This window comes from Spermophilus citellus, assembly GCF_964194105.1.
Source record: "Spermophilus citellus genome assembly, chromosome: 6".
Lineage (NCBI taxonomy): Eukaryota > Metazoa > Chordata > Mammalia > Rodentia > Sciuridae > Spermophilus > Spermophilus citellus.
Genome location: NC_138187.1, coordinates 94345966 through 94361887, shown reverse-complemented (window position 1 = coordinate 94361887; position 15922 = coordinate 94345966).

Genomic DNA, 15922 nt, shown 5'->3' with positions numbered 1-15922 from the left:
GGCATGTGTTATTATCCCTTTTGCTCAATGCCACTTATCAACCAATCTCCATAGGATACCCTATTGGGGTGTTAGGGAGAGAAGTCAGGAGAAGGAACCTTTGAGGTTCACCTGAGAGTGACCCATGCTAGAACCTTGCAGTTGTTCCAACCCTTTGTGTGTCTCCACGCATCCAATGGCAGACTGGATTAGAGACACTGTGTACTCATGCCAAATGTTCTCTGAGCCTGGATAGGATAGTGGGAAATGCCTTCAGCAGAAGCCAACATGCCTGACCCACAGGACAGGTGATTTGGAACTGCCTTAGGCTGGGAATCTTCTCACTGTGTCTTGTGGCTTGCACTAACTGCATTTAATCAGCTGACATATGCCCATTATTGTCCTTCAAAAAGAAAGACACAGACAGATGCACCTCAGAAAGATATATGGTGCATATGTGCCACAGTCTGGCTGGGCAAATAACCGAGGGGTGACAAGCAACTTGTGAAGGTTGAAACAGCGGGAGCCGCTTTATTACGGGACAGCAGAGGTATATATACCCAACTAATTACACACAGCTTAACTTAATTAACATCATCTAGATACAGCAGTCAGTCATTAAGGAATCCTTATCATCTTAATGGCTCGCTGGCATTACTTCACAAACCACTCCTCCTGGCAATCTGCCAGGCGCCATCTTGACTTGGTTGTGGCCCTCAACACATATGCATGAGCTTAACCTGGTGGTGAACTTGATGGGACCTCCAAATATGATATTGATGAAAAGAATCAATCAGGGCTGACTTCCATTTCCCCAGATGTTTAAGATTGACTATCTGAGAAACACCAAGGCAAGTTTTATTTAAAGGGTAGTGCCATGATCCAGCACAAGGTGTGAACATGGGTGGTGAGTGGGTTTGAAATAAAGAAAATAAGGGAAATAAGACAAACAAGTAAATGTAAAGGAAAGTGGTACGTGGTGGACCACCAGAGCTCCTGGTGGGAGCAAGATTGGATGACTACGAGGAGGCGCTGCCCATTATTATATAGGTTTCTACTTCAAAAGGATTTACTGTGAGAACACTTTTTCAAGATAAATAAAAATAAGTTGTGAGCAAAAAGAGGCTTAATTAGGGCTTATCAGCTTGTGCCAATATCTCTACTACCTCTAGGTAGCTGGCACCTCGGGGCTATTGAGCATGCTCATACCTCTTCTAGGTCCTGGATGCTGATGTTTGAAATCAAGGCTATTTGAACCAATAGATTCTGTGAGACACAGAATTTTCCCTTCGACCAGAGCATTGCCAGTCTCAATCTGTGTGGTCTTAAATCTGTGCAATTCCACTGAGAGTTCTTAGAAGGGCTGGCCTCTGCCTTGTGTTGGTTCAAAGAAACCTGTAAGTCATTTGCTGCTCCCAACAGGATAGAACAGAGACAGACTTCTGGAAGGAAAAAGGGGATCCAGAGCTGGTATCCTCAGGAGGAGATGAATCTTGTCTTGTTATAGTTTACAGGTTTCTTACTTCTTATGCCCTGTTCTTCTATCCCACCTATGCAACAAAAAGGTGGGAAGGGGGCAATCCAGGGGTACCTCTCCCCATTTTACATTATCTTCCCAGAGAAGCAGGAAGGGAGCCACTCAGGGAATGCGAATGAACAATTCCCTGCTGGGAGGAACAATCCCCTGGGCAGGTGTTTTTGGCCACAGGTGAAGAGAATGTGTCCTGAAGGTATTAACAGTTCATTCTCTTTGAATCAGCTTCCATCTTCCCAACCTGACCCGATCATCATCTACACTAATTGCTGACCTTTTGTTCTGGCTTCATAACTCTGATCTCCCTTTGAATTTCATGAGACCCGCCCCCTTTATTTTCCTTTTTCCTCTGTAGCTTCCACATGTGAGACAAAGCATGACTCTCAACTTTCTGAGTTTGGCTTATTTTGCTTAATATAATGTGGGAAGCCATTCTAACACGTGATTGGGTGACTCCTGTTAAGGGCCTGAGGTGCTTTGGCTCTGTCAAAGCTTTCCCGACCCTTTCCTGATGAGAGAGCCCATCCGTGTGGGGGTGTGCCTGACCACTGACCCCGGGGACCCAATCACTGACCCTGACCTTGGAGTGCAGCCCCCCCTCAACCTTCATTGGATGGAATTCTACCCTGAATCTCTTGTTCCCCAATAAAGGGCTACTCCCAGGCGTGTTCACTCTCTCTCTCTCCTGCTAGCCCTGAGTAATCCTCGCTGCCCTGCTGGGTGGCTAGAGGTGGGAACCAGAGAGGTGAGCCATCTCGGACCTAGCAATATAAATAAGGTAACTGGTCTGTGTGTTTATTTCGATCTCTTCTAACTAACTTTATGCCTAGAACCTCATTAATGAAACCACTGCGCAGGCCGCGTGGTAGAATATAATGTTCTCAAGTTCCATTCATTTTCTTCCAAAAGACATAATTTCATTTTCCTTTATGGATGAATAAAACTCCGTTGTGTGTATATGCCACATTTTCCTTAATCATTCATTCATTGATGGACAACTACTTTGGTTCCATAGTTTGGCTATTGTGAATTGTGCTGCTGCAAACATGGGCATGCATATATCACTAGGGTATGCTGACTTTAATTCTTTGATAAATACTGAGTAGTGGTATGGCAGTGTTATATGACATTTCCATTCCTAGTCTTTTGAGGAACCTTCATACTGATTTCCATAATGCTGGTACTAATTTAATCTGAATTTTATTAATTTGGATCTTCTCTTTTATCTTTGGTTAGTTTGACTAGGGGTTTTTCAATCTTGTCTATCTTTTCAAAAAACCAGTTCTTCATATTTCATTGATCTTTTGCTTTTTAAAATTTCCTATTTTGTTGAATTCAGCTCTGATCTTAATTATTTCCTTCCTTCTACTGGCCTTGAGATGCATCATTAGGTTTTTTTATATGGATGGAATCTTTCTATTTTTCTCATGTATGTACTTATCACTGTAAATTTCTCTCATAGAACTGTCTTCATAGTGTCCCAGAGGTTCTGGTATGTTGTATCACTGTTCTCATTTGATTCTTTTTTTTTTTTTAAAGAGAGAGTGAGAGAGAGAGACTTTTTTTTAATATTTATTTTTTAGTTTTCAGCAGACACAACATCTTTGTTTGTATGTGGTGCTGAGGATTGAACGCATGCCAGGTGAGCGCCCTACTGCTTGAGCCACATCCCCAGCCCCTCATTTGATTCTAAGAATTTTAAATTTCTTCTTACTCATTTATCATTTAAAAGTTTATTGTTCAATCTTCATGAGTTTGTATAGTTTCTGAAGTTTTTTTTAGTGTTTATTCCTAATTTAATTTCATTACTATCAGATAAATGCAAGGAATTATACTGATTTTTTTATTTTCTAGGAATTGCTTTGTGGCCTAAAATATGATATATTTCTTAAAAATTATTTATTCATTATAATTTGTTATATATGATAACAGAATGCATTTCAATTCATAATACACATATAGAGCATAATTTTTCATTTCTCTGGTTCTAACAATGTTGAGTCACACCATTCATGTCTTCATACATGTACTTAGGGTAATGATGTCCATTTCATTCCACCATCTTTTCTACCCACGTGTCCCCTCCTTTCTCCTCCTTTCCCTTTGCCCTATCTAAAGTTCCTCCATTTCTCCCATGTGTTCCTCCACCCTCATTATGTATCATCACCCACATATCAGAAAAAACATTTAGCCTTTGGTTTTTTGGGATGGCTTGCTTCACTTAGCATTGCTAAGAGCCACAGCCAAGTAATATGATGCATGGCACTTTTGGTTGTAAGGTGATGATATGATTATGTTAAGATTTGCATTCATATGGATTTTGGACTCCTGCTGTTCACCTCGGCCTGCTACAGGACTCCTGGAGAGTTCCCATTGGTTGGGGAAGTACAGTAGGAGGGAATTCCGGGGGAGGAACTTGTGTTCCCGGGGTTCTGGTAGAACACCACCGCGTGGGTGGACTGGCTTCTTCCCGGACTTGTACGGGGTTTTGGCGGCATTTTCAAAAAAAAGGTTTGTTCCTGCTTGAGTGGCTCGTGATTCTGTGCCCAGCCAGACTGTGGCAATTGGTGGCCTGTACGGGGAATGCCTGAAGCTTGGAGGTGAGTAAAATTGCTCGCCCCTGAGGGAAGGCGACAGAATGGGTGACCATTTCAAAAAAACAATGTGTTCTTGTTTTGATTTATTTTGTTTTTATTTCAAGCTCCCTAGCCCTAGAATTTTCTCAGGCAAACTTGGAAAAATGGTTGGCTCAAGGTTTGAAGTTATTTGGCCCTGAGAAAGAGAAAATTGATACAACCATTCTCTGTTCCATTTTTGTTTCATTCTGTTCTGGCTTTGTTTTATGCTATCTTATTGGGTTGCGTTACCTTTATAGTAGATTAGAATCTAGTAAAAAACAAACTGAAAGACTGTTAAGTAAATTGTTAGAGGTCCAGACTATGGTAGAAAACATGTTAGGTCAAGCAAAAGAGAAGGTCTCTCAAGCTAGTCAGACAGAGGAAGATTTGAAGAAAGCAAGCTTAGAGGAAAAACAGCCATCAGGTGGGGAGGCTGCTACTAACTCCGTTCTATCACCAGAGGGCATAATTCAACCAACAGCTCCATCTACAGCTGAGCGGCCCTCAACTCCCATAGTTGATAGACGGAATCCCGAGGCAGAACCCCAAAGATTAACATGCCCTGTACTTGAGCAGGCAGGAGGGCAACAAATTCACCATGCTTTAGATTTCAAAACAATGAAGCAATTAAAGGAGGCTGTAACAACCTATGGCCCGCAAGCCCCCTTCACTGTGAGCATGGTCGAATCCATTACCAACTTAGACATGACGCCAGCAGATTGGGCTAACATGTGTCGATCTGTGCTAAATGGAGGACAATATTTGTTATGGAAGGTTGCCAATGAGAAATTTGCATGGAGACAGCTAGGCGAAATGCAGCAGCCGGTTACCCTCAAAGGAATCTAGATATGTTATTAGGAAAGGGACCTTATGAGGGTCAAAGACAACAAATTGAATATGATCCTGGCGTATACGTACAAATTGCTGTAGATGCAGTTAGGGCATGGAAAACTTTACAGGGGCATGGAGATTTACAAGGTCAATTATCTAAGGTAATACAAGGAACTAATGAACCTTACGCTGAATTTGTAGATAGGCTTATTCAGACAGTTTCTAGAATATTTGGAGATACAGAACAGGCAATGCCATTTATAAAACAACTGGCTTATGACCAAGCAAATCGTTGCTGCAGAGAGGTCATTAGACCATGGAGACATGAAGATTTAAACACATATATTAAATTATGTAGAGACATTAATGAACAAGGACAAGTCTTAGCAGCAGTACAACAGGCTTTAGATGCCAGGCCAAAAACATGCTATAATTGTAATCAAACAGGACATTTTAAAAGGAGTTGCCCCATAGGAGGAGGGTTTAACAAAGCTAGGTATCAAAGGAATAGAATACCGGGTATTTGCCCACGATGCCATAGAGGGAGACATTGGGCTAATGAATGCCGTTCTCAAACCACCATAGAGGGTATTCTGTTATCAAAAAATGGACAAGGACCAAGTGTTTACCCACGATATCGTGGAGAAAGGCATCAGGCTCCATTGCCAAAAACGGACTGGAGGGCCCAATGCCCCGGGGCTCAAAACCACAAATATACAGGGCAATGGAGGAACCCAGCAGCACCAACAAGCCACTCAAACACTTCGAGGCCTAGGAGTGGCAACTAATCCCCATAGAATTGCAATGGTATTAGATTGGAAGGGTCCTGAAGGATGTGAAGGAACTGTACAGCCCTATGTATTGGACCATCTTCCTATAAATTTTTGGGGACGAGATGTCCTAGATCAATTAGGATTGACATTAACAAATAACATCAATCCTAACGTGCCCACTACTAGGGCTAGACAAGGCTTTAGGAAAGAAAAAAGATTAAGAGAACAAGAACAAGGTATGACAGCACCAATTCAAATAGATCAAGAGATAAATAAACATGGATTGGGTTTTCAGAAAGGGCCACTGAGACAATCAAAATTACTTGGAAATCAGAAAGACCAGTGTGGGTTCCTCAGTGGCCCCTGACTAAAGAAAAGATACAAGTAGCCCATGACCTGGTCAAACAACAATTAGCAAAGGGACATATACAACCTTCTGTATCTCCCCATAATACTCCCATTTTTGTCATTAAAAAGAAATCTGGTAAATGGAGATTATTGCAAGATTTAAGAGCCATTAATAATGAGATGGTTATTATGGGGCCTGCTCAATCAGAGATTCCCCAATTGTCTGCTTTACCAAAAACCTGGTATGTTTTAGCTATAGATATTAAAGATTGTTTCTTTTCAATTCCAATTCATCCCGAGGATAGTCCACATTTTGCATTTACTATCCCTGCACTAAATCATGAAGGTCCTGATCAGAGATATGAATGGAAAGTACTCCCTCAAGGGATGGCTAATAGTCCAACTATGTGTCAAATTTATCTTAATAAAGCAATCCAGCCACTTAGAAATCAAAATCCTGAACTACAAATATTTCACTATATGGATGATGTGTTATTGGCACATAAAGATAAAAACACATTGCTAGAAGGTTATGCCACACTTACAAACTTATTGAAAAATTATAATCTAGAGATAGCAATAGATAAAGTACAATTAAATCTTCCAATTAATTATTTAGGAGTTCTATTATCCTCAACCATGGTCCGTCCACCAAAAATTCAAATACGAGTAGATCAACTCAAATCACTTAATGACTTTCAAAAGTTATTGGGAGACATAAATTGGATAAGGCCTTATCTAGGCATACCAACAGGAGAGTTGGGACCTTTATTTGATATTCTAAAAGGTCCATCAGATCCAAATTCACCCCACATGTTAATGCCTAAAACAAAAAAAGCATTAAAAATCATTGAGACATATATGGAAAATATGCATTTGGATAGAATTGATATAAGTTTGCCTTTATTATTTATTGTACTACCAACAAAAAATATTCCTACAGTAGTATTTTGGCAAGAAGGTCCATTATTGTGGATACATTTATCTTATTCTCCTAACACTATTCTTACTAGATATCCTGAGGCTGTAGGACAATTAATACTCAAAGGAATAAAAGCAGCCAAGGGGGTGTTTGGGATTTCTCCCAATAAAATTATTACTCTATATACTATGGATCAAATTGATGAGTTAGCTAATGAGTTAAATACTTGGGCAATAATCATGTGTAAATCTAGTGTTTCATTTGATAATCACTTACCATCTAATCCTTTGTTGTCTTTTTGGTCTAAGCATCCTGTAGTTTTTCCAAAAATGACAAGAAAAACCCCTATCATGAACGCTCCAAATATATTCACAGATGGGTCAAACAATGGTACAGCAGCAGTAGTTACTCCTGATCAAACTTTTACATTTCTAGTACCCAAACAATCAGCTCAAAAGGTAGAGCTTAATGCAGTACTACACGCTTTTATGATGTTTAAAGATTCTGTATTTAATTTATTTTCTGATAGTCAGTATGTAGTTAATGCTATAGTATCCCTTGAAGATGCTGGTAAGATTTCCCCTTCTTCTACTGTTTTCTCTTTGTTTTCCACTATACAAAGTCTAATCTGGGACAGAAAAGATCCATTCTTTATAGGACATATCAGGGCACATACAGGATTGCCTGGAGCCCTTAGTTTGGGCAATGAACTAGCAGATAAATCTACACATGACATACATATTTTCTCCACAATAGAAGAAGCTATAAATTTTCATAAAAGGTTCCATGTCAATGCTAATACTTTACAAAAGCATTTTAAAATAACTAAAGAACAAGCCAGACATATAATAAAACAATGTCAAAATTGTGTGACATTTTTACCACAAGTTAATCTTGGAGTCAATCCTAGAGGACTGATACCTAACCATATTTGGCAGATGGACGTCACACACTTGCCAGAATTTGGAAAATTAAAATATTTACATGTTACAGTTGATACTTCTTCTGGATTTTTGATGGGCTCCCTTCATGCCGGAGAAAAAACTAAAGATGTTATAGCTCATTGCTTACAAAATTTTGCCACTGTGGGCGTTCCAAAACAGTTAAAAACGGATAATGGTCCTGGTTATACTTCTACCTCTTTTAAACAATTTTGCTCATCATTTGGCATTACTCACATAACAGGAATTCCATACAATTCACAAGGACAAGGCATAGTTGAAAGAGCTCATCAAACTATTAAAATGTACTTATTAAAACAAAAGGAGGGAATTGGAAAGGGGTATATATCCCCCAAAGATAAACTTAAAATAACCCTTTTTACTCTAAACTTTTAAAATTTGGATTCATCAGGGCTTAGTGCTGCGGAAAGACATTTGTATCCAAAAAATGTACATAAGCCTAAGGTACTTTGGAAGGATATTCTAACAGGACAATGGAAAGGTCCGGACCCAGTGATAGTCTGGATTCGGGGCTCTGTCTGTGTTTTTCCACAGGAGGAACAGCAGCTGATTTGGATTCCAGAGAGGTTAACCAAAACAATTTCTACAGACCAAAAGGAAGATGATTTGACTCAAATCCATAACAGCTGATATCCAGAACTCCAGCTTGGCTATTCTTACATCTGTGACAGTGATTAACCAGGATGCTTTTTTCAATATCTCTTTTATTATTGCTTTTTCCCACATCATAAAGTTCCATTTTATTTTTGAGCTCATACAGACCTAGATTAATGTTTTTCTGATCAGTTTTATTTTTTTGACTATGGAGTTTTTAAACATTGCAATGGAGATTTCACCTAGGTAAATCTACAAGGCCTTTACTATTGTCTTATGTGTTGTATGTTACGTGTGCACATTTCTGTTTTGTGTTGTATGTCTGTATGTGCGTATGTCCATATATCATATATGAGGAGCGCTCATAAATATATGGATCCAAATTTTTTTTTATTATTCACGTGATTTTAATGGTTTAATTTAATTTGGGTAAACAGCTGTTGAAGATTGTTTTAATATGTGTACAAATAAGCAGGTTAACAGATCTGTTTGTTTACTTTCACCTTTCCTTTTCATTATATGTAAAAATTCTGTTCAAGATAATGTAAATTGTTCTAAAAATTGTTTTCTTAATACCTGTTGAAATGTTACTTTTTTTTTTCTTAACATCATTGTCAAAATCCCTATTTTCATCCCAGTGCCAGTGAAGACAAAGATGAAACCAAACTACAACTTCTTCAATAATTATCACAACAAACTGTACAAACTGATGCATCAATGAATAATAACTCAACAAGTAATGCTCAATCACTGAGTCGATTTATTTTGGGAGGAAATGGACATATTGATAGATTCCTCTGCTTTGAACTGCTTACAAAACTTGCCTGGACTATGTATCACTTGTATGCATTGTGCTCTATTTGTTGATACAGCGAACTATGGTAGTGCTGGCGTATCTTTGCTGATGTGTCACCAGTGATGCAATTTTTCCTAAAGAGCCATCTATTGACTTGATGTCGTGACATTTCTGTATCCTCCTCCCTTCTACTAGTGATGGTCTAATTTTGGGGGCCAACTGAGGTGAGGCAAAGAACCTCACCCCCCCACTGGCACCAAGGCCAAATTTGGGGGCCAACAGAGGTGAGGCAAAGAACCTCACCCCCCCACTGGTGCATAGGCCTATCCACAGGTATGGCTATATACTGGACCGGTAGTCAGTGACGGGTATGATTCAGTTGCAGTGGTATCAACCTAAGACAGGAGGCTGACGCCTAGAGGTCAGTTTTCCGATGACGGGTAAGAACCATATGTTGAATTGGACATACCTAACAGGCACGGTCCCTAGCCACATTGCCTGTTGCTTAATTAAACAGAAGGGGGCAGATGCTAAGAGCCACAGCCAAGTAATATGATGCATGGCACTTTTGGTTGTAAGGTGATGATATGATTATGTTAAGATTTGCATTCATATGTATATTGGACTCCTGCTGTTCACCTCGGCCTGCTATAGGACTCCTGGAGAGTTCCCATTGGTTGGGGAAGTACAGTAGGAGGGAATTCTGGGGGAGGAACTTGTGTTCCCGGGGTTCTGGTAGAACACCACCGCATGGGTGGACTGGCTTCTTCCCGGACGTGTACGGGGGTATTGGCGGCATTTTCAAAAATAAAGTTTTGTTCCTGCTTGAGTGGCTCGTGATTCTGTGCCCAGCCAGACTGCGGCATAGCATGATATTCTCCAACTCCATCCATTTACCTGCAAGTGCCATAATTTTATTCTCTTTTCATGCTGATTAATATTTCATTGTGTATATATGCTACAGTTTCTTTATCCATTCATCTGTTGAAGGGCATCTAGGTTTGTTCTACAGTTTAGCTATTGTGAATTGTGCTGCTATAAACATTGATGTGGCCATGTCACCATAGTATGCTAATTTTAAATCCTTTGGGTATATGCTGCAGAGTGGGATAGCTGGGTCAAATGGTGGTTCCATTCTAAGTTTTCCAAGGAATCTTCATACTGCTTTCCAGATTGGTTGCCCCAATTTGCAATCCCACCAGCAATGTATGAGTGTGCCTTTTCCCCCACATCCTCACTATCATTTATTGTTGTTTGTATTCTTAATAGGTGCCATTCTGACTGAAGTGAGATGAAATCTTAGTTTTCATTTCCATTTTTCTAATTGCTAGAGATATTTAATATTTTTACATATATTTGTTGATCAATTGTATATCCTCTTCTGAGAAGTATCTGTACAGTTCCTTGGCCCATTTATTGATTGGGTTATTTGGGTTTTTTTTTGGTCTTAAGTTTTTTTAGTTCTTTATATATCTTAGGGATTAGTGCTCTATTTGATGTGCATGTGATAAAAATTTGCTCCCACTCTGTAGGCTTTCTCTCCACCTCACTGATTGTTTCTTTTGCTGAGAAGCTTTCAATTTGAATTTATCCCATTCATTGATTCTTGATTTTATTTCTTGTGCGATAGGAGTCTTGTTAAGGAAGTTGGGGCCTAATCTGGCCTGAGGAAGATTTAGACCTACTTTTTCTTCTATTAGGTGTAGGGTCTCTGGTCTAATTCCTAGGTCCTTGATCCATTTTGATTTGAGTTTTATGCATGGTGAGAGACAGGGGCTTAATTTCATTTTGCTGCATGTGGATTTTCAGTTTTCCCAGCATCATTTGTTGAAGAGGCTATTTTTTTCTCCAATATATGTTTTTGGTGCCTTTGTATAGTATGAGATAACTGTATTTATGTGAGTTTGTCTCTGTGTCCTCTATTCTGTACCATTAGTGTACAAGTCTATTTTGGTGCCAATACCATGCTGTATTTGTTAGTGTTGCTCTGTGGTATAGTTTAAGTTCTGGTATTGTGATGCCTCCTGCTTCAGTTTTCTTGCTAAGGATTGCTTTGGCTATTCTGGGTCTCTTATTTTTCCAAATCAATTTCAAGATTGAATTTTCTATTTCTATGAGGAATGTCATTGGGATTCTGATTGGAATTGCATTAAATCTGTATAGTGCTTTTGGTAGTATGGTCATTTTGACAATATTAACTCTGTCTATCCAAGAACAAGGGAGATCTTTCCATCTTCTAAGGTCTTCTTTAATTTCTTTCTTTAGCATTTTGTAGTTTTCATTGTAGAGGTCTTTCACCGCTTTTATTGATTTCCTAGGGTTTTTTTTTTTTTGAGGCTATTGTAAATGGGGTAGTTTTCCTAGTTTCTTTTTTAGAGGACTTGTCACTGATGTACAGAAATGCCTTTGATTTATGTGTGTTGATTTTATATCCTACTACTCTGCTGAATTAATTTATTAGTGAAATATATTTTTAGGAAGGTTCCATTAACAACTGAGAAGAAAGTGTATTGTGTATTATTGGATAAAATATACTATAGAGGTCTGTTAAGTCCATTTGATTTAGAATACTTTTTAGGTCCAAAGAGTTTATTGAGTTTATGCCTGGATGACATATTGGTGAGAGAGCTGTATGGAAATTGCTTAGTGTTATTGTACTGGATTTAAGTCTTTAATTTGTGTAGTATCTTTTTTTATGTACTTTGGTATACAAAATTTGAGGCATAAATATTTATTGTTGTTATATCTTCTTGTTGGTTTTTTCCATTTATCAGTATGAAGTGACCTTATTTGTTTCTTCTGATTAGTTTTGGCTTGAAGTCTGCTTTGTTATATATGAGAGTAGCAACTCCTGCTTATTTTTAGGCTTACTTAATATGGTATATCAATTTCCATCTTTTACTTTTCATCCTGTGGCTGTCTGTGCCTGTAAGCTGAGTATCTTGCAAGCAACATATGTTTTTTAATCCATTTTGCCAGCTGAGTCTTTTAATTGTTGAGATCATTACATTCAATGTTATAGAGAAATGTCCATTAATTCCTACCATTTGGTTAATTTCTAATGTTTAATTTTGTCCTGTTTCTCACTTACTTAGCTAGTCTTCAAATGAGACTTGTCCATTTATGAACTCTGTAGTTTGTTTTTGATTTTTTCGTTGTGTTATTTTTCTGTTGTATTTTCTGTTGTTTTGGCTTAGTAATCATGACTTCTTTTAGTTTCTACTCATTTTGGAACGTTTTTTTTTTTTATTATTTTCTTTCAGGGCTTGCAACACATCATTCCAAGCCATCCTAGATTGTTAGAGTTTGTGCTGAGATTCTGATCAGCTTGCCTCTGAATGTAAACTGATATTTTTTCTTGAGATTTTTAAAATTCTATCCTTGTTTTGTATGTTAGGCATTTTAATTATAATGTGTCATAGAGAAGTTCTTTTGTGGTCTTTTCTATGTGGTTTTCTCAATATATCCTGTATCTGGATGTCTGTCTCATTTTCAAGGTGGGTTTTCCATGCCATCACCCTGTATCTTGCAACCCTCTTCAATTACAATTTGGTCTAGCACTGTTGTCCCAGAATTCTTGTATATCCTGGATATGGTTACTTATTTTCTTTTCTTTTGTAATATCTGAATGTTGAAGGCCAGCTACTTTTTATTCCAGCTCTGAGATTCTGTCTTCAGTGTGGTTTACTGCTGCAGTCTTGGCTGGGCACAGAATCACGAGCCACCACACACCTTGTAGATTCAAACAGCAATTCTTTATTCCCGAACTCACACCGGCCTCTACACACACGTTCTGGGGAAATCCCAGTTCTGGGCCCAAATTCACATACTCCACCAGGCTTTTTTCCAAATAACTTCTGAATCTCAGGAGAACTCAACGGGAACTCAAGGATCGAGGCAGCAGGATACGCCCTATTCTCCCCCCCCCCCCCCCCCCCCGCAGGGTACACCTTAAACCTGGAACTTCCCTAAACCCAAGGATGGGATACTCCCTAAAACCTGATCAGCTCTAAACCCGGATCCGCCCTGGTCCTTGAGCAAGGTCACCTTACTAAAGCATACATGCAATGTCCCAGCGAATGTCCTCTAAGCAACATGGGGTACGCTGGCAAGGAAATTTCGATGCGTCATTCCTACTTGGCAATGGCCCTCAGCAGTTCATTTTATCAGAATTTTGATGGAACATTTATTTGATCTTTCATTTCCAAGAGTTATATTTTTCTTTTTCAATCTGTCTCCTGCTGAATTTCTTATTCATATCCTATACTGACTTCCTTAAGTCATTCAGTTGCTTTTCTGGGTTCTCTTAGAATTCATTGATCCTTTTTATAATCATTGTTTTGAATTCTATATCTGATATTTCATCCACTTCTATATCTTTGGAGTCAGTTTTGGTGAATTGTGCTTTAGGAAGCATCATGCCAACTTGTTTTTTAAATATTTCTTGTAATCTTCTGTTGAGTTTTATACATCTGTTGGTATGGATTCTCTTTCACTCTTATTTATGCACTTTTTTAGGATATGGCCTTTTCTTGCCAAAGTATCCTAGAGTCATCTAGATACCTCATAGGTGTGGTATCCACAGCCTTTGCATTAATTCTAATTTTTGCCGTAGGAGGGCATATCCCTCATAGCCATTTCTACATGGAGTGTGGTCATTTGCTTGGGGTTTTTGATTCTTCCAAACTTTGTATTAAAGTATCACTGAAGATTGAGTATATTAATTTGAATATGTTAATTTATGTGTTCTAATATCTCAGCACAGACTCTCTCTTGCCTGGGTTTAGTTCAGCAGCAGAAAACTTTTACCCTATGAACTTGTAGTGCCACCACAGATTCCCAGAGCATTTCATGGAAAATAAGTGAGATAATGTATAAGTGAAGAGTCAAGCATGATGTTTAATATATTGTAGATGCCCTTAGGATCCTACTAACTCCTTAGAGCCACCTATATTTCTTCTCATGCAGGCCTCCTACATCTTCAAACCAGCAGCAGTACATCAAGTCCTTGTCCAACTTCCAACCTGATTTCTTTTGCCATCTATTGGAGGTAACTCTGCTTTTAAAAGCTCCCTTTGGAAAAATCTCCCTGACTTAAAGTTCACTGCATCATATAAGACAACCATGGAATCATCTCCTATATTCACTAGTTTCAGGGACTAGAAATGAACATTATTTTATATGTCCTCTTAGAAAAGGAGGTCATTTCAGAATTATGCCTACTATGAAAGCTGATCAATAAGATTTTTGTTTTCTGTATTGTTGCCATTACTAGTCCTAAAGCTTAATCCTCCTGTATTCTGCGTTTTTTGTCCTTCATTTATTGTTTATTTTTTCAACAAGGTATTTGTTTCCTTTATGTCAGGCACTAGGGATACCAAAATAAATCTAGTGACTACTATTAAGGAACCTTATCTAGACAAAAGATTAAGCACACAATCTGACACATTTCTAAGACAAATCTCTAATTTAAAGGCATGAACAAAAATGCATCTTAGGTTGATTGACAAGATATGGTACTTGGATTGGAAGGACGGATAAGTCTAGGGTGACTCCTGGGTTCCTGGTGTGAGAAAGTGAGTGAGGCTATGCAAATAAATCATATATGGGGAGGACCAGTAGAACCAAAATAGACAAACTGTTTAAAGGATATGAACAGTTCTGATATGTTTTATTTATAGTGCCTGGGCAATCTAAGTTACAGTGTGCACCTCTTATATAATATGCACAATCACTTTCCCTTTTTTGGGCAATATTCCCTCCATCTGTCCTAATAATATGATTTTTTAAGGATACTGAAATTAGCCCATTGAATATAGGGTTGGGTGAGTAAAGGCCTCAACATGGCCATCCAGTATTTCTCCCAGTGGATTTTCAAAATTGTAACAATGAGAAAAGTTTCAGTGTCTCTTTGGTAGTCAAACTGAGAATGTTATCCTGTCAACTGCCAGCTGATGATAATCTGCCTTGTGGAAAATGGTCTATAGTATAAGAGATTGAAGGTCGTAGGCAGAGAGAAGTAAAGCATAGAGGTGGAATGAGTCCCTGGTTTCAGTTTGTCTTCTTGGTCACTTGGACTCCTTTTCTCAGTTTCATTTGAAGAATCAATGAATTCCTCTTTTCCTTAATCAATTTTAAGTTCCCTTGCTGTCTCCTGCATTCACAAAAACCTTGACATATATGCAATTGTTGATTCAAGTGAACACCATTTGAATATTTAATGTGCCTCAGGTACTAGTATAAATATTTTGCATGCATTAATTTGATTAATACACAAGTGTAAAAGGCAGATTGTTTATCCCTATTTTACTAGTTAGCACACAGTATTTAAACAACTTGCTCAAGATAACACATCCAGTAAGTAGCAAAAGTCAGGATTAAAATCTGGGAGATCTAGCTCTAGTCTGAGTCTAGCCACGTGCTCAACTACCTCTTCAGGTAAAGGTATACTGTACACTGACTAAAAAGTCCCAGTCTTGGGAGACAGTTGTGGGCTGAAAGTAGATATCTGTATCTATAAAAATACACATTATAGGTGAAACTACAAGAGTGGATACAAGAAAGT